Source organism: Primulina tabacum, chromosome 13, assembly GCF_025594145.1.
Source record: "Primulina tabacum isolate GXHZ01 chromosome 13, ASM2559414v2, whole genome shotgun sequence".
Lineage (NCBI taxonomy): Eukaryota > Viridiplantae > Streptophyta > Magnoliopsida > Lamiales > Gesneriaceae > Primulina > Primulina tabacum.
The window spans coordinates 15,800,777-15,809,093 of record NC_134562.1 but is presented as its reverse complement, the minus strand read 5'-3'; the positions used below and the strand labels follow the sequence as shown (position 1 = coordinate 15,809,093).

Sequence of the window (8,317 nt, the reverse complement as noted above, 5' to 3'; positions counted from 1 at the left end):
TTAATTCAAAATATTAGAATTATGCATGGCTCGTACGTAGTCTAAATTACGGGTTCTACATGTTATCACCACTTTATAAAAACATGCATAATATCATTTTTATTTTGAAACCAAGCATGCAACATGTCTTTTAAATGTCAAAGATTTAACCGGTAAAAATCCATGAACATTTATAATAAACGTTTTAACATATAAAAATCATAAAAACATAAACGTTTTAAAATAAACCTTTTAACATATTAAAAATCCGTGAACATTTAAAATAAACGTGTTAACATCTTAAAAATTCATCAACATTTAAAATTGACATATTAACATATAAAAATTCATAAACATCCATAATCATAAAAATAATCATATTAACATATAAAACAACATTCAGGACACTGCCATGACGTTTACTAATTCTTAGGTGTAAAAAGACCGTTTTACCCCTGGACGTATAATTTCTCTTTTTTGACATTTTATTGATTTCATTGACTCTAACATGTCCCAAATAATTATTTAAGCCTACATGAATTTTATCATATTTTTATTTAGCTTAAATCGATGACTTTTAAATTAATCTTTAAATGTGACGTATTAATGCGTTTTAATCCCGAATTAAACCAAACCTTAATATAAAATTCCCAAATTAAAAACTAAGACTTATAATAATTATTTAAGCTTAAACCTAATTTTTCATAATTTTATAAAGCATAAAACTAGGCGTTTCAATTAACTCGTTAATTAGCGTTTCGTGCAGCGATTAGATCCCGGATAAATCCAAAACTCGTAATTTTGATCTCAAATTTTAAACATAGCATTTTTATGATTTATTCTACCCTTCCAAGTCATGATCCACCCCCGTGGACCCTTGAATTTAATTTTTAGTTCTTAAATCTCGTTTTTGATCCTTAACCGAACACACCGAGCCATCTCCTAATTTACTCGAGCCACGCCCGAGCCACCTTGAGCCAAAACCTAGTCAACCCACCTAGAGACCCTACTGACCAAGCCCAGCCCATAAAACCAGCCCTGGCTCGCTCAAAAGCTCCTGGAACTCGACCCATATTTCTGCACGTTTGAGTGTGTGTGCTTCCTTGCATGTTTAGGACTCCTAACCCAACTAGGACTCTCCCAGCCGAGCCACCACCGAGCCCATCCCTGACCAGCCCTTCTAGGCACCCCCCTGGACCCGTAGAACCCATAGGACCTGAACCTAATTTCCAAAACCGAGCCCACCAACTAGAAACACAAACTGGCCGAGAAACCCCCTTAGCATGGAGTCTACGTTTTTGCTGCTAGGGTCCAAACCACCGAGGCAACCCTTGCACCAGCCCCTCAAGCAACATCTTAGGACCCTAAAGAGTCGACCTAGCCGAACCCAGAACCCCCAGGCCAAGCCCCTAACCCCTCGAAAATTGCAGCTCTCGGCTGCACCAAAATCATGCGAGGGAAGAGTCCATGTGATCATGGGCTCTTCCTAACCGCCTAGCCATGGGTCCTAGACATGCAAGGACCCTACCAAACCTTAGACTGAGACTACCCTGACCCAGCCCTTGCCGAGCCCCCACCAGCCCATGCACAGAACCGAGCCTACATGACACTTACTTGCCAACACACCTTCGGTTCCTTCTTTTGATGCATATGTTTTTTTTTTTTCCAGCTTTGTCATTCACGTTTGCAGCTTATTAGTGCATTCTAGGACCCTTTAAAATCATATAAAACATACTCCTAATAAGTCCTAATCATGGCAGCCCCTTCAAGCTCATAAAAATCATGTTTTTGGAACAAAGATCAAGCTTTAAAAATCGCCTTGGATGCACAAACGAAAATATAAAATGGTGCTCTTGTTTTTCATGCAATTTCAAACATAAATATATAATATGGTGTGATGATGAGTAAAGGAAGAATATGACGTGCCTTTGCGTATTTAACGCACGAAAAACCGTTGACGATTGCGAAGAACGGCGACACAAAGACGATGGCTTGATTTTTCCATGAAGAACCCTCAAACTTTCTTTTCAAAATTGTGTGTGCCGTGAGTTGAGTTTGAGGGGAGAGTTTTGATAGAATTAGGGAGGTGGGCGTGGGATGATAATGAATTAGGGTGGGGTTTTGTACATATTTTATAGTTAATAAATCATTAATTAAGCTTAGGCCCATTAGGAAGTTAATTAGGCCCAATTAAGCTCATTAGTGATTAGTTAAAATATTTAAAATAATTTTGCTTAAATAAGTTTGTGAATTTATTAGCCGGGTTGCCAAAAAGTTTGCATTTTTGTTGAAAAACCAACACCGATAAAAATTACGTCCCGGCGTATAAAATCACTGCATAAACCTCATATTTTCAAAAATAATAAAAAGCATCACCCATAATTTAAATAATTAAAAGCAATTGTTCCAATAAAAACATTTTCTATTTTTCAGCCCTCGGTCTCCATTTCTCGATCGCAACTCGAATAACCTTTAAAATACATTTTAATGCAACCATATATAAAAATATAATTTAAACATACAAATATGCACAACATAATTAATTAATACAATTAAATTATTTAATTGAAATACACAAAGAATTTAATAATTTGTGAATGTGGTTCGCGTGAACCTTTAAATTTTCGGGACGTTACACTTTTTATTTTTCCGATTAAATGGCGGATAACGGTACTCCGTGACTCTCATAGTCGTTTAAATCAGTTTCCCACAATTGCCTGATACAAAAATAAAAAAAATCGTTTCTTTTCTTTTAAAAATGGATGAAAATCTCTCAAAAATTTGTAAATATTTTCCCTCTGTTTCTGAAAATGTTCTAAGAAAAATTTATGCAGGTAGGTGTGAAAGATTGAGATTGTTAATGCAAAAAGAAATTCCAGAAGATATTCGTCTTTTAATAGAACCTAAGGTCCGATTAGGAGGAGAAGTTCTACAATCATTGCTCATTCGGTATTTGCCTGGATTAGGAAAAAGCACTTATGCGAAAAAACGAAGGGCCAAAAGGTTAGGGGTTTGTCATAAGTGTACAAGATGGACTTGTGACAAACGATGGAGATCTTTGGGATGTGTTTCCGATAACAGAGAAGATAAAATTGGTTTCATTAAGAATGGGCTGAGTAAGGAGTCTTTAGATAACATCTTATTGACTCTTGAAACGCATTCTAGTGGACATGTGAATATTGAATTTCTCCGTTTATGGAAACAATTTCACGATGAGCGTCATAGTCTTGTAAATCCGACTAAAAAAGATCATGTTTGCCAATTTATAAGAAAATTGGATGGGAAGCATATCCTCGACTCATAGAAGGCTGATGAAACTTAAAATTAATAATTTATTATATGTTAAAACCTGTATTTTAAAATTAAGTTTCATTAAATTTATAAAATTATGTCATTTTAGTATTGTTTGTTTATATTTAATTGTCTTACTAAATATGTTTTATTTTCAGGTTTTCTACGTGTTGGTAGAATAATGATAACTCAAGCTAGAAAATTCAAATGGAGGTGAATCAAACATGTTCGTAATCCTTGAGAAATTATCTACAACTTTGCAGAAGACATGATTGCCTAAAAAGATCCGTAAGATGATCAAATTGTGCAAATATCAAAAGGATGACAAATTTACTTTTACTATAACCAGCATATAGTAAAAATATCATAACTATTTCAATATTTAACCAAATGAGGTGAACCAAGTGGCCAAATTCATCTACAGACAATTCCCCACATGTTTGCCATTTTGAGCAGAGTCAAATTCGGTGATTAAAGTCATGGAACAAAGCATTGAAAGAAGGGACATGGAATTGAACTTGGAGGAGACAAAGAATACTATTGCAACTACATGGCATTAATAAAAATTTTGACCCTTTCTCTCATTTGGCCTATAAATAGAGGCCTTGTGCTAGCTTGAGAATCATTCTATCTCATTGTAAAATATAGTGTGAGTGTGTATCAAAGTTCTAAGTTCCAATATATTTTCTTTCATGTTCTCAACTATGAGTGATATTTTAGTGTTGATCAAAAGTAATCTTATGGCAAGCTAAATCTATTATGTCAAGGTGAAGAGGATGCATTCTTGGTGAAGTAGGATTGTTTATATTTTGTATATTCTTTCTTTATTTCTTTTTTTAGCTAACTTATTTTTATTGTAGGTATAAAAATGAATTATTTGTTGTCATCAATTTACATCAAATGCTTGATACCATTAAAGTGGTTATCTTGATTTTTTGTTTAATTTTGATACAATAAATATTTCATCACTTATTATTATATATATATATATATATATTTATATAATAATATCATAATATTTCATTTAGACGATAGCGTGGCTCTGCCGGTTGTTCTAAATGAAATATTATGATTTAATACTAACATCTAACAATCTAACATTTACTTTATCGCAACTAACTTTTATTTTTCGCATCTAACTTTTACTTTATCGCAACTAACATTTACTTTATCGCAACTAACATTTACTTTATCGCAACTAACTTATTAAATCAATATATTTTATTTAGGCAATAGCGTGGCTCTGTCGGTTGTTCTAAATAAAATATAATGATTTAATTTAACATTTACTTTATGCAATTATTTATTTATATAGTCATAATTATAATCATAGGGGTACATATATAAAATATCGGTTAATTCGGTATTTTCTATAGTGGGAACTATATTATATTATGTGTGTGTTTAATTTTTCGGAACCATTATTTATGGTGGTTTCTTTTGTTTTACTTTTAGTTAAACAATATTACATAAACCAAGAATAAATCCTCAAGCCTTGACAAAGTTTATAATTTGTAAACTTAATTCTTGCATTTGGTAATCTATAAATTAATAAATTTAAACTCAAAATAACCTCTCTGTGGATCGATCTCGTACTTACGAATTATATTACTTGCAGACAACCTACACTTGGGTGAATTATTATTTAAGTAGTAGCAAGTTTTTGGCGCCGTTGCCGGGGAGGTATAAATTAAGTTTATATTTGTTAATTATGTTTTATTTATAAGTATTGTGTTGTTTTTTTTGTATGAGTATTTGGAGTCGAAAAAAAAGTGGTAGACTTATTCGAGTATCTGAAAATAATTTAAACATGGATGATAATTCAAATAATCAAGATAATAATAATAATAATAATAATAATAATAATAATCAAGAACATGAGCAATTAAGAACACTTAGGCACCATATGAACCCTATTAGAACTAGTGCCCCCATCTTGTTTAGTTTTCCTCCTGATGCATCTAATTTCAACTTCAAACCTCAAATTATTCAACTTTTACCAAATTTTCATGGTTTAGATTCTGAAAATCCATATTTGCATCTAAGAGAATTTGAGGAAGTTTGTAACACTTATAATGATCAAAATTGTAGCATGGATATAGTTCGATTAAAGCTTTTCCCTTTTTCTTTAAAAGATAAAGCTAAAACATGGCTACAAAATTTAAGATCAAGTTCAATAAGATCATGGGAAGAAATGCAACAACAATTTCTCAAAAAAATTTTCCCTTCCCATAGAACAAACTCTTTTAAAAGACAAATTACAACTTTTTCTCAAAAACAAGGAGAAACGTTTTATCAATGTTGGGATAGATATAAAGAATTACTTAATAAATGCCCACATCATGGTTTTGAAACATGGAGAATAGTTTCTCACTTTTATGAAGGTCTAATACCTAAAGATAGGCAAATGATAGAATTCATGTGTAATGGAACTTTTGAAGATAAAAACCCAAATGAAGCTATGGAATATTTGGATTCATTAGCAGAAAATGCTCAAAATTGGGATAATATAGGCACAATAGAACCACCAACAACTAAAAACAATAATTCAACAAATGGGTGTGGTATCTATAATTTTAAAGATATATAGATATTCAAGCTAAACTTGCATCTTTAGCAAGAAAAATTGAGTCATTAGAAATGAAAAAGAGTGGTCAATTAAAAAGTATTCAAGAAATTGTTTGTCATATATGTGATACACAAGATCATGCTACAAAAGATTGTCTAACATTACCTTCATTTAAAGAATGTCTCCATGAACAAGCAAATTATGTTAACAATTATAAAAAACCAATACTAGATCCTTTTTCATCATCATATAATCCTGGATGGAAAAATCATCCTAATTTTAGTTGGAGGAATGATAATAATGCACAACCGTCACTGTGAAGGCCCGAAAATCCTTGCTTGAAAATTTTGAGGAAAATTAAAAAGTTTCTTTTTAAAGAACTTAAATTGCCTCATTCATAAAATCAACTGATGAATCAAGTTCAATGTTTAAAAATATAGCAGCGGAAGAAAATAAAGTTTGCCAAAAATAACAATTTAAGAATATTCAATAACGGATAAAAATGTTTGCATAAAATGGTAACATGCTGCAAATGAGGTCCTCGGGTGCCACTACTGCCGACCCAAGCTGGTTCACTAGTCCCTGCCCTCGGCCCCATGCTCATTAGTACCTACAACAATCAAGTCTAGTGAGCCTAAAGACTCAGCATGCAAATATCGTAGGTAACGAGTAAATACTAAAGTAACATTTGCATGGGATAAAATATCATGTCATGAGGCATTCTGAAAATAACTTGTACTGATCAATTATAATACGTGCATGACTGAATTAAATATTATAGTAAAAATGTTTGCTCCTTGGAGCCCTGTACTGAAATGACTGATAATAATTTTTTGTTGAGATTATGGTCTACGCCTGTGGCCCCTGCACTGAACTGAGCTGATCGGTAACTAGCTACTGGGGAGTATCAAACTGAACTGAACTGACCGGTCACTGGCGTTCGGGTGGTACCAAACTGAACTGATCGGTCACTAGCGATCGTGTAAAATAATGCTCTCATCATAGTGAATTGACCACAAGCAATATCGCATAAATCTCAAAAACAAGTATTTTCTATTTTCATGCACGTAATATAATTAAATGGCATAATGAAAATATCCTGTATATTTTACCAACTGGATTGGATCGCTCCCAGGCTCGCTGCAACCTAAATATGCCATGAAAAATATGCAATAGCTTATACTTGCCAAACTATGCAATTAAGTTTGAAAATGCGACAATTACGTCTAACGACTTCGTATTTAATCATGACTCCGAACCAACCCGAACCAACACTGAACCGACGTATAGTCATGATTAAAATACGCTTAAAATTATGAACTCATGCTCCTAAAATGATGAGGGTCGAAATCTAGTTGAAATCGAGGCCAAAACAAGAAACGCTCTTTCGAGAGTCAATTTGGCACATCGCACCATAAATTCTCGTATGACATCAAAAATGATCCGAATCATGAACGGTCAAAAACACGACCTTCCTAACTTGATGAGGCACTTTCCACTCCAAGGCCATAGGCTAAAAGCCAACCAAGAACTCAAATGACGCCTCTGAACCGCGACATGCTTGCTGAAAAGAAAAATTACAGCAGCTGCGTCTCTCTTTTGTTGCGTCGTTTTCGAGACTACCGGCCATTGGGGCTTGAACCACCAACCAAAGACTCTTACCAACATCCCAAGGAATGATTTGAACCATGGCTAAGGGCCCTAGGCCAGCCACAATTCGCCTCATTCCAGTAACCAACCGAAAGTTCCTACCCGAGAACAAATTCTGCACGTCGGGCTCTTGTTCTTGTTTTTGCTGTCACGGATCGCTCCGCTGGTCATTTGATTGACCATGACATGATCTAGACATCCAGTGGTAGGGTATGAACCGTGGCTAAGGGCCATAGGCCAACCAAGATCCACACCCATACACAAAACTCGAACACACACATGCTGTCAAAAACCGAAGGGGCCGAGAGGGGAGGGGCTGTTCTTGCCTTTGATTTAAAACCGATGCACCATGGACCAAGCCACCAAAAGGGCAACTTAGTCACGTCTTAGGCATGCTAGGGAAGTGATCCAACCATGGCTATGGGCCTTGTGGCAGCCATGATCAGATCCATTTCCATTATGACAGCATACTGAATTTTCGAACACAATTCTGCACCTATGGGGAGCTTGCTGTGATTTCGGTTTTCCAGCAAGCATGGGGACTGAATGAATGGACCACCATGGTCCTAATGCATCCTATTACATGTCTAGGAGCCGCCTTGGGAGCCTGGAGTCGAACCATAACCTGTAGCAACTGAAACAAGAGAAAACCGTGAAGAGCATCATGAAAGTCGAAAGATTCTGCACATGCATTTCAAAAATGCTTGATGTAAATTTCGGTTTTCTTGTGTAAAAATCATGTAAAAGTGATGTTTAAAATAATAGTAGGACTTGATTGAGGTTCGAAAGAAATCTAGACATGCCTTGGTTTTCGTTTGAACGAAAGAA

The 8,317-nt window shown here is 34.6% G+C and overlaps 1 non-coding gene across 1 annotated transcript; it reads right to left on the bottom strand.

Annotated features, from left to right (window-relative positions):
• Positions 1-5,508: 5,508 nt before the first annotated feature.
• On the bottom strand, positions 5,509-5,619 carry LOC142523517 (small nucleolar RNA R71). Its single transcript, XR_012814706.1, has one exon. It is a non-coding gene; the product is annotated as a small nucleolar RNA R71 (small nucleolar RNA).
• Between the last annotated feature and the right edge of the window lie 2,698 nt (positions 5,620-8,317).